Source organism: Bufo gargarizans, chromosome 6 (genome assembly GCF_014858855.1).
Source record: "Bufo gargarizans isolate SCDJY-AF-19 chromosome 6, ASM1485885v1, whole genome shotgun sequence".
Lineage (NCBI taxonomy): Eukaryota > Metazoa > Chordata > Amphibia > Anura > Bufonidae > Bufo > Bufo gargarizans.
In genome coordinates, this window is record NC_058085.1 from 40,750,734 (window position 1) to 40,767,403 (window position 16,670).

The 16,670-nt window shown below is 40.7% G+C and overlaps 1 pseudogene; it reads right to left on the minus strand.

Annotated features, from left to right (window-relative positions):
• Window positions 1–16,670, minus strand: part of LOC122939849 — a 149,516-nt pseudogene that overhangs the window by 30,744 nt on the left and 102,102 nt on the right.

Consider the following 16,670-nt stretch of genomic DNA (forward strand, 5'->3'; position numbering starts at 1 on the left):
ACAGCGGTAACGAGAGATTTAGCAGGATATAAATTTGAGGCCTAGTATTTAGGCGCTGGGTGACAGGTATGGGTTTAGTGACAGAATTAGACTTGGAAATACACAGTAGCGGGTGTGTGTGAAGTTATTCTGAATGACCCAATGTGCACCTTGAATATTATATACCCTTTTAGGGATAGATTTCAAATAGCTCTGATATAGCAGAAACCACTAAATTATGAAATTGCTAAATTGGGAATTGTATTTCAACCCAGAACAAAAAATGTGCTTTGACGGACACTAAATATCTTGCCCAGCAACAACAGTACAGCGGTAACGAGAGATTTAGCAGGATATAAATTTGAGGCCTAGTATTTAGGCGCTGGGTGACAGGTATGGGTTTAGTGACAGAATTAGACTTGGAAATACACAGTAGCGGGTGTGTGTGAAGTTATTCTGAATGACCCAATGTGCACCTTGAATATTATATACCCTTTTAGGGATAGATTTCAAATAGCTCTGATATAGCAGAAACCACTAAATTATGAAATTGCTAAATTGGGAATTGTATTTCAACCCAGAACAAAAAATGTGCTTTGACGGACACTAAATATCTTGCCCAGCAACAACAGTACAGCGGTAACGAGAGATTTAGCAGGATATAAATTTGAGGCCTAGTATTTAGGCGCTGGGTGACAGGTATGGGTTTAGTGACAGAATTAGACTTGGAAATACACAGTAGCGGGTGTGTGTGAAGTTATTCTGAATGACCCAATGTGCACCTTGAATATTATATACCCTTTTAGGGATAGATTTCAAATAGCTCTGATATAGCAGAAACCACTAAATTATGAAATTGCTAAATTGGGAATTGTATTTCAACCCAGAACAAAAAATGTGCTTTGACGGACACTAAATATCTTGCCCAGCAACAACAGTACAGCGGTAACGAGAGATTTAGCAGGATATAAATTTGAGGCCTAGTATTTAGGCGCTGGGTGACAGGTATGGGTTTAGTGACAGAATTAGACTTGAAATACACAGTAGCGGGTGTGTGTGAAGTTATTCTGAATGACCCAATGTGCACCTTGAATATTATATACCCTTTTAGGGATAGATTTCAAATAGCTCTGATATAGCAGAAACCACTAAATTATGAAATTGCTAAATTGGGAATTGTATTTCAACCCAGAACAAAAAATGTGCTTTGACGGACACTAAATATCTTGCCCAGCAACAACAGTACAGCGGTAACGAGAGATTTAGCAGGATATAAATTTGAGGCCTAGTATTTAGGCGCTGGGTGACAGGTATGGGTTTAGTGACAGAATTAGACTTGAAAATACACAGTAGCGGGTGTGTGTGAAGTTATTCTGAATGACCCAATGTGCACCTTGAATATTATATACCCTTTTAGGGATAGATTTCAAATAGCTCTGATATAGCAGAAACCACTAAATTATGAAATTGCTAAATTGGGAATTGTACTTCAACCCAGAACAAAAAATGTGCTTTGACGGACACTAAATATCTTTCCCAGCAACAACAGTACAGCGGTAACGAGAGATTTAGCAGGATATAAATTTGAGGCCTAGTATTTAGGCGCTGGGTGACAGGTATGGGTTTAGTGACAGAATTAGACTTGGAAATACACAGTAGCGGGTGTGTGTGAAGTTATTCTGAATGACCCAATGTGCACCTTGAATATTATATACCCTTTTAGGGATAGATTTCAAATAGCTCTGATATAGCAGAAACCACTAAATTATGAAATTGCTAAATTGGGAATTGTACTTCAACCCAGAACAAAAAATGTGCTTTGACGGACACTAAATATCTTTCCCAGCTACAACAGTACAGCGGTAACGAGAGATTTAGCAGGATATAAATTTGAGGCCTAGTATTTAGGCGCTGGGTGACAGGTATGGGTTTAGTGACAGAATTAGACTTGGAAATACACAGTAGCGGGTGTGTGTGAAGTTATTCTGAATGACCCAATGTGCACCTTGAATATTATATACCCTTTTAGGGATAGATTTCAAATAGCTCTGATATAGCAGAAACCACTAAATTATGAAATTGCTAAATTGGGAATTGTACTTCAACCCAGAACAAAAAATGTGCTTTGACGGACACTAAATAACTTTCCCAGCTACAACAGGACAGCGGTAACGAGAGATTTAGCAGGATATAAATTTGAGGCCTAGTATTTAGGCGCTGGGTGACAGGTATGGGTTTAGTGACAGAATTAGACTTGGAAATACACAGTAGCGGGTGTGTGTGAAGTTATTCTGAATGACCCAATGTGCACCTTGAATATTATATACCCTTTTAGGGATAGATTTCAAATAGCTCTGATATAGCAGAAACCACTAAATTATGAAATTGCTAAATTGGGAATTGTACTTCAACCCAGAACAAAAAATGTGCTTTGACGGACACTAAATAACTTTCCCAGCTACAACAGGACAGCGGTAACGAGAGATTTAGCAGGATATAAATTTGAGGCCTAGTATTTAGGCGCTGGGTGACAGGTATGGGTTTAGTGACAGAATTAGACTTGGAAATACACAGTAGCGGGTGTGTGTGAAGTTATTCTGAATGACCCAATGTGCACCTTGAATATTATATACCCTTTTAGGGATAGATTTCAAATAGCTCTGATATAGCAGAAACCACTAAATTATGAAATTGCTAAATTGGGAATTGTACTTCAACCCAGAACAAAAAATGTGCTTTGACGGACACTAAATAACTTTCCCAGCTACAACAGGACAGCGGTAACGAGAGATTTAGCAGGATATAAATTTGAGGCCTAGTATTTAGGCGCTGGGTGACAGGTATGGGTTTAGTGACAGAATTAGACTTGGAAATACACAGTAGCGGGTGTGTGTGAAGTTATTCTGAATGACCCAATGTGCACCTTGAATATTATATACCCTTTTAGGGATAGATTTCAAATAGCTCTGATATAGCAGAAACCACTAAATTATGAAATTGCTAAATTGGGAATTGTACTTCAACCCAGAACAAAAAATGTGCTTTGACGGACACTAAATAACTTTCCCAGCTACAACAGGACAGCGGTAACGAGAGATTTAGCAGGATATAAATTTGAGGCCTAGTATTTAGGCGCTGGGTGACAGGTATGGGTTTAGTGACAGAATTAGACTTGGAAATACACAGTAGCGGGTGTGTGTGAAGTTATTCTGAATGACCCAATGTGCACCTTGAATATTATATACCCTTTTAGGGATAGATTTCAAATAGCTCTGATATAGCAGAAACCACTAAATTATGAAATTGCTAAATTGGGAATTGTACTTCAACCCAGAACAAAAAATGTGCTTTGACGGACACTAAATAACTTTCCCAGCTACAACAGGACAGCGGTAACGAGAGATTTAGCAGGATATAAATTTGAGGCCTAGTATTTAGGCGCTGGGTGACAGGTATGGGTTTAGTGACAGAATTAGACTTGAAAATACACAGTAGCGGGTGTGTGTGAAGTTATTCTGAATGACCCAATGTGCACCTTGAATATTATATACCCTTTTAGGGATAGATTTCAAATAGCTCTGATATAGCAGAAACCACTAAATTATGAAATTGCTAAATTGGGAATTGTACTTCAACCCAGAACAAAAAATGTGCTTTGACGGACACTAAATAACTTTCCCAGCTACAACAGGACAGCGGTAACGAGAGATTTAGCGGGATATAAATTTGAGGCCTAGTATTTAGGCGCTGGGTGACCGGTATGGATTTAGTGACAGAATTAGACTGGGATATGGCCAAAAAATAACCACACTATTGCTGGTTAAATGCACTTGGTGACGGGCGCAGCTTGCCCCTGATGTAGTATATGGCCAAAAAATGAACAGACTATTGCTGGTTAAATGCACTTGGTGTCACAGCTTGACCAACCACACTACTGAGGGTTAAATGCACTTGGTGACGGGCGCAGCTTGCCCCTGATGTAGTATATGGCCAAAAAATAAACAGACTATTGCTGGTTAAATGCACTTGGTGTGACAGCTTCACCCTGATGTAGGCTTTAGCCAGAAAACAACCACACCATTGAGGGTTAAATGCACTTGGTGACAGGCGCAGCTTGCCCCTGATTTTGTATATGGCCAAAAAATGAACAGACTATTGCTGGTTAAATGCACTTGGTGTGACAGCTTCACCCTGATGTAGGCTTTAGCCAAAAAACAACCACACCATTGAGGGTTAAATGCACTTGGTGACAGGCGCAGCTTGCCCCTGATTTTGTATATGGCCAAAAAATGAACAGACTATTGCTGGTTAAATGCACTTGGTGTGACAGCTTCACCCTGATGTAGGCTTTAGCCAAAAAACAACCACACCATTGAGGGTTAAATGCACTTGGTGACAGGCGCAGCTTGCCCCTGATTTTGTATATGGCCAAAAAATGAACAGACTATTGCTGGTTAAATGCACTTGGTGTGACAGCTTCACCCTGATGTAGGCTTTAGCCAAAAAACAACCACACCATTGAGGGTTAAATGCACTTGGTCGCAGCTTGTGCTGGCGCACCACAAGACACAAAATGGCCGCCGATCACCCCAGAAAAATGTGACTGACAAACGGTCTGGGCAGCCTAAAAACAGTGAGCAATTGAGGATCAGCAGCTCAATGATCCACAGCTGCAGATCGATCAGTTAATCAAGTCCTTTGGAGGAGTTAATCTGCCTAATCTCGCCCTACTGTCGCAGCCGCAACCTCTCCCTACGCTAATCAGAGCAGAGTGACGGGCGGCGCTATGTGACTCCAGCTTAAATAGAGGCTGGGTCACATGGTGCTCTGGCCAATCACAGCCATGCCAATAGTAGGCATGGCTGTGATGGCCTCTTGGGGCAAGTAGTATGACGCTTGTTGATTGGCTGCTTTGCAGCCTTTTAAAAAGCGCCAAGAAAGCGTCACAAAAGCGCCAAGAAAGCGACGAACACCGAACCCGGACTTTTACGAAAATGTCCGGGTTCGGGTCCGTGTCACGGACACCCCAAAATTCGGTACGAACCCGAACTATACAGTTCGAGTTCGCTCATCCCTATCTAAAAACTGTTGACCCAGATGTTCTCTGCAGTTGTGCTTTATTACCCAAGTCAAGAGTCTTTACAAAAATCACTTTGTTATCCCTTAAAATGATATGAATTAAAAAAACTTTTCCAACATGGCGTAGTGGATGAATCCAGTTATGTTGGAGCTGCTTCAACTGAAGAGATTGGTCACCACCTCTAAGGCACAATGGATGGATCTGTAGAGTTCTGGTGCCAGAGCTACTGTAGACCAGCTGGGTGGTTGGGGGGGTCCGACACCTGGAACCCACACCAATCTGATACTTATGGCCTATCCCACTGTTAAGCAACCTTCGGCACTCCAGCTGTTGTAAAACTACAATTCCCAGCATGCTCCATTCAGTTCTTAGAAGAGAAAAACAAGTATGCATGCTGGGAGTTGTAGTTTCACAACAGCTGGAGTGCCAGAGGTTGCCTACCCTCTGGCCTATCCTGACAACAGGCCACCGAGATCACATTACTGGAAAACCCCTTTAATAACATTGGCATTATTGTCATTTAGAGCATGGGGTGGTTTAATGGTTCAAACATCATTTTTACTTCTTGTGCAACCCACCAAATTTTTGCTATTGTTTTTACATGTCACATAGGGGTTCTTTATTAATATGTTTTTAGAGATTTTTTTAAATCTTTTTTTAGTTTTATTTGGGGGGAAAAAGTCATTTTTTCTCAAACTCCAGCTGATAATTCTTTAATTATGCTAATTGACACCAAAAAAAATGGTTAAAATTGGTTCCCTGTTTTGGTTATTTTAATAGTTTTTTTTGTTTCATGTGAAATGGCCGACCATGCTGACGGTTTCAGCAGGTGTGGACTGTTTTTCTATTTCATTCTAACTTATATTTTAATTAATATTTTGATACTTTTAAAATATATTTTGGCAGGTTGGACATTTACACATTTTTGTTTATTTTGCAATTTTCTTTGTAACTGGGGCATCCACATGTGGCAAGTGAAGCTTGTGCGGCATAACGGCCCTAGCTGGCAAGGTAGAAACCACTATGTGCACAAAACAAGCAATCACCGACAGAATATATTAAGGGGCAGCGTCCACAACCATCCATAAGAACAGTAAAGAATCACTACCACCCCCCCCCCCCCATCCAAGCTATTGTCATTACTTCTAGAAGTACAGATGTAGCAGGGTTACCACACAAAGTCTTAACTCAAATTGGTCACAAATGCAACATATCCAATGAATATATTTTATATCATGTCATCTTCAATTATAAAACTAAACAATCCAGAGCTGGTGGGACATATAATAAAGAATAACCAAGGATTTCCCCACTGGTAAATTCATGCGAGATAAGTGAACCATATGACTGCTACAAATACAGGGGTGGCGGGGCCCCCACTTGTTGGATTTATCTACAGGTACATTTTGGTCAGGGTGTGCAGATTAAGAAGATATTTCTCTAGGAAGACGAGTAATGGCTTCTATGTAATTAGGCAATCCTAGCCTGGTTCACTTTTTGGCAGAACTTGCACGTTACTGATGAAATGTGCCCAGTAAGACCAGAGCTGACCGTTTTTTTATGTTACAAATACTTATAGAAGTAGAACAGACCAGGGCTGAAATAGGAAGATTGTTATCCTTTTATATCAGGCCCTGGTTTTGTGCTTCACCGGGTATGGTTGTAAGATGCACTACTCCCATAGATTTAGGATATGTCACGCAGACAGGCTTAATCTTATCAGTGGTGGCCCCTCTCTCTATTACTACCCCTGTGCTGTCCTATGCTCAGTAAGAGGTAGGTGGAGTGTCCTTAAAAATGATTTTAGGGATTTAGGATACAAGCTTATGGAAAGGACCTCAAACACAGTGTTTTCCAAAATACTACCTGTACCACGAGCCACACAAGAAAGGCAGCCGGAGATTAGGGAGGTTAACAACTGGCTCAAGAACTGGTGTAAAAAGGAGGGTTTTTGGTTCATGGAGAACTAGGCCGACTTCTCTGTCGGCTACAGGCTCTATCGTAGGGATGGGCTGCACCTCAATGGGGAAGGGGCAGCTGTTCTGGGGGAGAAGATGGCTAGAAGGTTGGAGGAGTGTTTAAACTAGAGACTGGGGGGGGGGGGGGTAATTACGTTATAGGAGGGGAAGATAGTACAGGTAGAGACCTGGAGCAAGGTAATAGAACTGGGGGAAGAATGGAAGGAGGGAGTAGAACAGTTCATAAGGAAAGGTGTAGGGTAAAAAATTTACATAAACCTCTTAATTGTATTTATACTAATGCCAGAAGCCTGGCTAATAAAACTGGCAAACTGGAATTAGTGATGTGTGAGGAGGACTATGATATAGTGGGAATAACTGAGACATGGCTGGATGATAACTATGACGGGGCAGTTAACGTACAGGGCTACAGTCTGTAGAAAGGATGGCAAAAACCGGAGAGGGGTCTGCCTGTATGTAATGTCTTGTCTAAAGCCCACAGTCCGAGAAGATATAAGTGAGGGTTATGAACGTGTAGAGTCACTGTGGGTAGAAATACATGGAGAAAAAAACCCAATAATAAAATACTAATACGAGTTTATTATAAGCCACCTAATATACCAGAGTCCACCGAAAATCCACTACTAAATGAAATAGATGAGGCGGCAAATCATAATGAGGTTGTTATTATGGGGGACTTCAACTACCCAGATATAGACTGGGAAACTGAAAGCTGTACATCTCATAAAGGAAACAGGTTCTAGACAATAACCAAAGACAATTACCTTACCCAACCGGTTCACGTCCCGACTAAAAGGACGACCACCTGAAGGACACCTGGGAAATAGTGACCATAAAGTAATAACCTTGCAATTGTCATTCAAAAAAGTGTTTCTTCAGGGAGGAACAAAAAAAAAAAAAAAAAAGCTAAATTTAGCAAACTAAGAGAGAGGCCATAGGCCTAACTAACTAGGACAAAGTCCTCAAAAATAAAAATACAGCCGCAAAATGGGATATTTTTAAAACTATCCTAAAATCTAATTGTGAGAGGTACATACCTTGTGGGAATAAAAAGGTTAAAGGAATAAAGGAACAATAAAAAAACAATGTGTATAAATATAAATGTAAAGAAAGCAATAAATGACAAAAAGAAAGCATTTAAATAACTAAAACAGGAGGGTAGCGAGGAAGCATTAAAAAACTACAAGGAAAAATATTGAATATGTAAAAGACAAATAAAAGCAGCAAAACTCGAGACAGAGAGATTCATTGCCAAAGAGAGTAAAACTAACCCAAAAATTGTCTCAATTATATAAATGGTAAAATGTATAACTCTGAAGGTTTCAGCCCTCTACAGAGTAATAAGGGGGGAGTTGCAGAGAACGATGAGGAAAAAGCAAATATTTTCTTCTCCGCTGTATTCACTGAAGAAAATAAACTGTCAGATAAAATGCAAAAAAGTTAATTCCCCATTAAAAGTGACCTGTCTGACCCACGAAGAAGTAGTCTTAAAAAATAAAATAAAAAAAATAGACAAATTGCTGGAACCAGATGGCAAACACTAACGTATCCTAAGAGTATTAAGTAATATAGCCAGTCCATTATTTCTGATATTTAAAGGGGTTGTCCAAGTTATTTTTATTGATGACCTATCCTCAGGATAGGTCATCAATATCAGATCGGCGGGGGTCCGACACCCGGCGCCCCCTCCGATCAGCTGTTTTAAGAGAAAGCGTGCGCGGTGCCAGCGCTGCCTCCTCTTCACTGTTTACCTTCTAGCCGTTGCATTTGCAGTGGTGAGCAGGTGTAATTACACCCAAGCCGTCCCATTCATTTCAATAGGAAGGCTTGGGTGTAATTACACCTGCTCACCACTGCAGATGCAACGGCTAGAAGGTAAACAGTGTAGAGGAGGCAGCGCTGACAACGCGCACGCCTTATCTTCAAACAGCTGATCGGAGGGGGTGCCGGATGTCGGACCACCGCCGATCTGATATTGATGACCTATCCTGAGGATAGGTCATCAATAAATATAAATTGGACAACCCCTTTAAGGACTCTATATTGACAGGGAGTGTTCCACAGGATGGACACAAAGCAAATGTGGTGCCAATATTCAAAAATGGTCCAAAAACAGAGCCTAGAAACGAATGTCGTGGGTAAACTGTTTGAAGGTTTTCTAAGAGATGCTATCTTGGAGTACCTCAATGAAAATAAGCAAATAATGCCATATCAGCATGGCTTCATGAGGGATTGGTCATATCAAACTAATTTAATCATTTTCTATAAGGAGGCAAGTATTAGACTTGACAGCGGCGAATCAATGGATGTCGTATATCTGGACTTCTCCAAAGATTTTGACACTGTACCACATAAAAGGTTGGTATATAAAATGAGAATGCTTGGACTGGGAGAAAATGTCTGCATGTGGGTAAGTAACTGGCTCAGTGATAGAAAACAGAGGGTGGTTATTAATGGTACACACTAAGATTGGGTCACTGTCACTAGTGGGGTACCTCAGGGGTCAGTATTGGGCCCTATTTTCTTCAATATATTTATTAATGATATTGTAGAAGGCTTGCACAGTAAAATATAATTTTTTGCAGATGACACTAAACTGTGTAAAGTAATTAACATGGAAGAGGAAAGTATACTACTACAGAGTGACCTGGGTAGATTGGAGACTTAGGCAGAGAAGTAGCAGATGAGGTTTAACCCCTTAAGGACTTAGGGGCGTACCGGTACGCCCTATTTCCCGAATCCTTAAGGACTCAGGGCGTACCGGTACGTCCTAAGTTTAAATCGCGATTGCGCCGCCGCGGGGGTTATCCGAACAGGATGCCGGCTGAAATCAATCATTCAGCCAACATCCTGTCACAATGCCGGGGGGGGGGGGGGCCATCGCAGCAAACCGCAGGTCCTGCTGTTTGCGGCTTTTACCAGCGGTTGCGGCGGGTGTAGGCGGTGCCATTGGGTCCCCATGAGGCTGTGGGGGGGGGGACCCGATGGTAGGGAAGGCAGCGCCATGTCTAAGGAAGGCATCGCGCTGCCTTCCGGTGACGAGCCTGTGAGATCCAGCCCCCTGGATCTCACAGGCAGGAAGCTGTATGAGTAATACTCACAGTATTACTCATACAGCCAATGCATTCCAATACAGAAGTATTGGAATGCATTGTAAAGGAATATACCCCCCAAAGTGGGACAAAAAATAAAGTGAAAAAAAAAGTTGAAAAAATAAAGTTTCCCCCCCCCAAAATTTTAAGTTTCAAGTAAAAATAAACAAAAACGTCATTTTCCCCAAATAAAGTTAAATTGGTAAAAAATTAGGGGGAGGGGGAAGGTATACATATTAGTTATCGCCGCGTCCGTATCAACCGGCTTTATAAAAATATCACATGACCTAACCCCTCAGATGAACACCGTAAAAAAATTTAAATAAAAACTGTGCTAAATAAACCTTTTTTTTTTTTGTCACCTTACATCACAAAAAGTGCAAAATAGTGCCAATAAAACTGTCATCTCATCCTGCAAAAATCATACCCTACCCAAGGTAATCGCCCAAAAACTCAAAAAATTATGGCTCTCAGACTATGGAAACACTAAAACATGATATTTTTTTGCTTCAAAAATGAAATCATTGCGTAAAACTTACATAAATAAAAAATAAAGTATACATATTAGGTATCGCCGCGTCCGTATTGACCGGCTCTATAAAAATATTACATGACCTAACCCCTCAGATGTATGTTGTAAATAACAAAAAATAAAAACGGTGCCAAAACAGCTATTTCTTGTTATCTTGCCTCACAAAAAGTGTAATATAGAGCAACCAAAAATCATATGTGCCCTAAACTAGTACCAACAATACTGCCACCCTATCCCGTAGTTTCTAAAATGGGGCCACTGTTTTGGAGTTTCTACTCTAGGGTAGCATCAGGGGCGCTTCAAATGGGACATGGTATAAAAAAAAACAGTCCAGCAAAACCTGCCTTCCAAAAACCGTATGGCATTACTTTCCTTCTACACCCTGCCGTGTGCCCGTACAGCGGTTTACGACCACATATGGGGTGTTTCCGTAAACTACAGAATCAGGGCCATAAATATTGAGTTTGGTTTGGCTATTAACCCTTGCTTTGTAACCGGAAAAAAAATTATTAAAATGGAAAATCGGCCAAAAAAGTGAAATTTTGAAATTGTATCTCTATTTTCCATTAATTCTTGTGGAACACCTAAAGGGTTAACAAAGTTTGTAAAATCAGCTTTGAATACCTTGAGGGGTGTAGTTTCTAGAATGGGGTCATTTTTAGGTGGTTTCTATTATGTAAGCCTCACAAAGTGACTTCAGACCTGAACTGGTCCCTAAAAATTGGGTTTTTGAAAATTTCAGAAAAATTTCAAGATTTGCTTATAAACTTCTAAGCCTTGTAACATCCCCCCCCCCCCAAAAAAGATATCAATCCCAAAATGATCCAAACATGAAGTAGACATATGGGGAATGTAAAGTAATACCTATTTTTGGAGGTATTACTATGTATTATAAAAGTAGAGAAATTTAAACTTGGAAATTTGCAATTTATTAAAAATGTTTGGTAAATTTGGTATTTTTTTAATAAATATAAATGATTTTTTTAACTTCATTTTACCAGTGTCATGAAGTACAATATGTGACAAAAAAACTATCTCAGAATGGCCTGGATAAGTCAAAGCGTTTTAAAGTTATCAGCACTTAAAGTGACACTGGTCACTTAAGGTGAAATAGGGCTGAGTCCTTAAGGGGTTAAGACTAACAAACATAAGGTTATGCACATAGGAAGGAATAATGCAAGTCACCAGTAGATACTAAATGGTAAAAACACTGGGTAACACTGACATGGAAAAGGACCTAGGAATTTTAGTGAACAGCAAACTAAGGCTACTTTCACACTTGCGTTCTGTGCGGATCCGTCTTGTATCTGCACAGATGGATCCGCACGAATAATGCAAACGTTTGTATCTGTTAATAACAGATCCGTTTGCATTTTTCATAAAAATAAAAAGTCTACGTTAAAACAGATCCTTTTTGACTTACATTGAAAGTCAATGGGGGATGGATCCGTTTTCAATTGCACCATATTGTGTCAGTGAAAAACGGATCCGTCCCCATTGACTTACATTATAAGTCTAGACGGATCCGTTAGGTTCCGCATAGTCAGACGGTCACAAAAATGCTGCAAGCTGCGTTTTAGTGATCGTCTAAAAAACACAACGGAGGCCAAAGCCAGCCAAATTGATGCATTCTGAACGGATCCTTATACATTCAGAATGCATTGGGGCTGAACTGATCCGTTTTGGGCCGCTTGTGAGAGAACTAAAACGGATCTCACAAGCGAACCCAGAAACGCCAGTGTGAAAGCAGCCTAAGCTGTACAAACCAGTGTCAGGCAGCTGCTGCCAAGGCCAATAATATAATGGGTTGCATCAAAAGGGGGAATAGATGCCCATGATGAGAACATAGTCCTGCCACTTTACAAGTCACTACCACTTTACAAGTCAGACCACACATGGAGTACTGTGTACAGTTCTGGTCTCCTGTGAACAAGGCAGATATAGCAGAGCTGAAGAGGGTTCAGCAGAGGGCAACTAAAGTAATAACTGGAATGGGTGGACTACAGTCAGGGCCGTCTTTACCAAGGGGCAAAAGGGGAAGCTGCCCCGGGCCTAGTTGCTCCTGGGGGGCCCAAGGCAGCTGCCTCTTGAGCCCTGCTAGCTACTGCCCCGGGTGTCAAGCTGTCAGCTACACAGGGGGTGCTGCCATGCCATGCCTGCCGGCACTAAGTCCAGGCATCATGATCGTACTGTGTTAAAGTTGTGATCTAGGGCCTTAATGACATCCTCAACATGTGACCAGTAACCTAGCAATTACTGGTCACATGGCTATGAGGTCATCACAGGTCCCACCAGGAGGGTTGCAGAAGTTAACTGTGGAGCTTTTTTGTGTGAAGATTACTCAGAAAAAGGTGACAGGGGCTGTTATGTTAATATACAGTAAACTACTGTATAGTGGGGTGCTGTATACTGTGTGGGGGCCTGTATACTGTGTGGGACTGTATACTGTGTGGGGGCTGTATACTGTGTGGTGGGCTGTATACTGTGTGGTGGGCTGTATACTGTGTGAGACTGTATACTGTGTGGTGGGCTGTATACTGTGTGGTAGGCTGTATACTGTGTGGGGGCCTGTATACTGTGTGGTGGGCTGTATACTGTGTGGGGGCTGTATACTGTGTGGGGGGTTGTATACTGTGGGGGGGCTGTATACTGTGGGGGGGCTGTATACTGTGGGGAGGCCTGTATAGTGTGGGGGGCCTGTATAGTGTGAGGGGCCTGTATAGTGGGGGGGGGGCTATACTGCTGTACTGTATAGTGTGGGGGGCTGTATCGTGCATAGTTTGGGGTGCTGTATACAGTGAGGTGTTGTATACTGTGAGGTGCTGTATACTGTGGGCTGCTATACTGCTCTACTATATACTGTGGGGTACTGTATAGTGTTGGGTGCTAAACTGCATACTGTGTGGTGCTGTATAATATAGGGTTCTATACTGCATACTGTGGGGTGCTGGGGTGCACTGTAACACTAGGGTGAGACGAGCCCTGGTCTCCTTCCTGCAGAGCGGTGCCCACTTCCAGCCCAGAGCACTGATCCTGAGCCACTGGAGTCTTCAGAACTGGAAGTATTTACAGTCACTCACTGTACTCTACCAGATGTGTGAATTTTTGTGTGTGTGTTGTGGTGGATGGTGTGATTGCCTGCTAAGGTGTGGGAAGGCGGGATCCAGGGGGCCCAAGTAAATTTTTGCCCAGGGTCCAATCAATATTAAAGATGGCCCTGACTACAGTACTCTGAAAGATTATCAAAATTAGGGTTATTCACTTTAGAAAAAAGATGGGGAGATCTAATAACTATGTATAATATATCAGGGGTCAGTACAGAGATCTCTCCCATCATCTATTTATCCCCAGGACTGTGACTGTGACGAGGGGACATCCTCTGCGTCTGGAGGAAAGAAGTTTTGAACACAAACATAGAGAAGGATTCTTTACGGTAAGAGCAGTGAGACTATGGAACTCTGCCTGAGGAGGTGGTGATTGCGAGTTCACTAAAAGAGTTCAAGAGGGGACTGGATGTATTTCTGAAGTGTAATAATATTAGAGGCTATAGTTACTAGAGACGGGTTCGTTGATCCGGGGAGTTATTCTGATTGGCTGATTGGAGTCGGGAACAAATTTTTTCTCCCCTAAAATGGGAAAAATTAGCTTCTACCTCATAGGGTTTTTATTGCCTTCCTCTGGATCAACTTGCAGGATAAGAGGCCGAACTGGATGGACAAATGTCTTTTTGAAGCCTTATAAACTAAGTTACATCCTATCTGTCATTCCACTTGACTGCAAATAACTGGACATTTACAAGTGTGATTGTCGCCCCTTTTTCCACATGTCTGGACACCAGCTCTTGTGGGAATCCAGCTCTATTTTTTGGACTTTCACATACAGGCCCCTGTATTTGCAGTTTTACAGGAATGGAGGGTCCCCATACCGATCACAGGCAGCATGGGAAACTAAGGTTCTTTTTCTTAAATTATCTGTCACCAAACATTTGTGTTTAGAGGAGATATATATAAAATAAATAAATTTTGTTTCACTTTTAACTGGATCTGTCCTTTGATTACCAATATTCATTCAATACAGGAGACCATGTTTGTTTGGGGAGCTCTCACAGCGGTCCCAATCATTGCTCCAAGCCCTCGGCTAACTCTGGTAACTGAAAGTAAGGCGCTGTTTTATCTCCCTGTAAAAAGGAGTATCTAATGGAATAAAGCCAGGTTAATAACCACCATAAAAACACATAAGGGAGTCATGGCGCTCCATTTGGAGCATTGTTATTCTGTAAAGTTTAAATTGAAAACTTCAATAAAACTTGATTAATCTAAAAACACATAAGGGAGGTCACTAACAGCTAAGCATAAAGATAGCTTCTCTTATATGTGTTTTTTTTTATGTTTAACAAGAGTTGATTTACAGTTAAAACATTTCTCACATTCTGAACATGAATATGGCTTCTCTCCTGTGTGATTTCTCTGATGTATAACAAGATGTGATTTCTGCTTAAAACATTTCCCACATTCTGAACATGAAAATGGCTTCTCTCCGGTGTGATTTCTCTGATGTATAACAAGTTCTGATTTCGTCTTAAAACATTTCCCACATTCTGAACATGAAAATGGCTTCTCCCCTGTGTGATTTCTCTGATGTTTAAATAGAGATGATGTATTAGTAAAACATTTCTCACATTCTGAACATGAAAATGGCTTCTCTCCTGTGTGATTTCTCTGATGTATAACAAGTTCTGATTTTGTCTTAAAACATTTCCCACATTCTGAACATGAAAATGGCTTCTCTCCTGTGTGATTTCTCTGATGTATAACAAGTTCTGATTTCATCTTAAAACATTTCCCACATTCTGAACATGAAAATGGCTTCTCCCCTGTGTGATTTCTCTGATGTTGAAATAGAGATGATGTATTAGTAAAACATTTCCCACATTCTGAACATGAAAATGGCTTCTCCCCTGTGTGATTTCTCTGATGTTGAAATAGAGATGATGTATTAGTAAAACATTTCCCACATTCTGAACATGAAAATGGCTTCTCCCCTGTGTGATTTCTCTGATGTTTAAATAGAGATGATGTGCTAGTAAAACATTTCTCACATTCTAAACATGAAAATGGCTTATCCCCTGTGTGATTTCTCTGATGTATAACCAGATCTGATTTACGGTTAAAACATTTCCCACATTCTGAACATGAAAATGGCTTCATTCCTGTGTGATTTATCTGATGCATAACAAGATGTGATTTCTGCCTAAAACATTTCCCACATTCTGAACATGAAAATGGCTTCTCTCCTGTGTGATTTCTCTGATGTTTAGCAAGATGTGATTTCTGCTTAAAACATTTCCCACATTCTGAACATGAAAATGGCTTCATTCCTGTGTGAATTATTTGATGCAGAACAAGATGTGATTTCTGCCTAAAACATTTCCCACATTCTGAACATGAAAATGGCTTCTCTCCTGTGTGAATTCTCTGATGTATAACAAGATGTAATTTAGCCTTAAAACATTTCCCACATTCTGAACATGAAAACGGCTTCTCCCCTGTGTGATTTCTCTGATGTATAACAAGACGTGATTTATTGTGAAAACATTTTCCACATTCTGAACATGAAACTGGCTTCCCTCTTACGTGAGCTGTTTGATGTTTAGCACCTCTTCTGTTTACTTTATTCGGTGTTACATTCTGTGATGAATCAGAAGATCCGAACTGTTTAAAAGAATCAAATGATGCATTGTTGCTGTGATTGGATGAGGGTTTATCTTGGATATTGGCATGCTCTTCAAATGTATCTCGTGTGATACCACAATCATCTACTTCAAAATCTGAAGATACCAAATGTTTCTCTAAGTTCCTGGTACAGTCATCTGCCAAGAATCAAACACATTTTATTATTGATGAATAACATTAAAATTGTATTGAAGTTTTATAACGTTTCCAATATAAAAAAAATCCACAGAAATGACTAGGCATGGCACTACTTGAAAATTCTAGTATTAAATGACT